Source organism: Manacus vitellinus, unplaced genomic scaffold, assembly GCF_001715985.3.
Source record: "Manacus vitellinus isolate BGI_N305 unplaced genomic scaffold, ASM171598v3 scaffold_27_pilon, whole genome shotgun sequence".
In the NCBI taxonomy this organism is placed as follows: domain Eukaryota; kingdom Metazoa; phylum Chordata; class Aves; order Passeriformes; family Pipridae; genus Manacus; species Manacus vitellinus.
In genome coordinates this window covers 9,871,093-9,871,983 of record NW_021940039.1, presented here as the reverse complement: position 1 = coordinate 9,871,983, position 891 = coordinate 9,871,093, and positions in this window count along the sequence as shown.

The window sequence follows — 891 nt, the reverse complement described above, 5'->3', positions numbered from 1 at the left end:
TGGGGGGGATCAGGGTCACAGAATCATTAAGGTTGGAAAAGATCTCTGAGATCCTCGAGTCCAGCCTGTGACCCAACCCCACCTTGTCACCCAGCCCATGGCACTGATGCCACATCCAGGCTCTGCTCAAACCCCTCCAGGGACGGGGACTCCACCCCCTCCCTGTGGGGCAGCCCTGCTCCTCTCCCCACAGCCATGTGCTGCTGACAGGCTTTGTCACACCCATATTGGTTCCCTGCAGCCTCTCTGAGCCCTTCCCACCCAGGGGCAGCTCTCCCTGCTGGCAGGGCTGGTGCTGCTTGGCATACCCATTGGAACAGCTGGGAAAAATCCTCCCCCTGGGAGATGCTGTGCCACCACAGCCAGCATGGCAAGAGTCTTTCCACAGGCTTACTCCCACACCCTGAGAGGTCTCCGTGGGTTCACAAGTGACTGTTCCCTCGAGGGGTGGGGGTGTGTGCTGGCACAGGGGTGTGGCTTTGTGTCTTCCTTAAATTTAGCAGGTGTAGGGAAAGAGGACTGGGCGGCTCTGGTTCAGAGCATGGGTCAGTCTGTCCTGCTGTCCTGCCTCTTCCTCACAGTGGAGCCTCTGGCCTTGGCCTCAGCCAGCTCTGACCTTTCCTTCTGCACTTGAAGGCAGGGTTGGTTTTGTATTATGCATTTGCATTTATTCATACTGAATTTCATCCGTGGTTTTGCACATCTAGACTACCTTCCAGAAAGTTAGCTTAGGTCTGAAAGTCTCTCTCTGCCACCTCGCCACTGCTGATTGCTACAGGTAATTGTTCTGTCCATTAGAAAGTGGGTTATCTGTCTAATTTCACTGTCATTGGTCACTTCCTGATCTGACAAAGATGGATCTTATATTGTTCTTTTTCTTTTTAGAGAGAT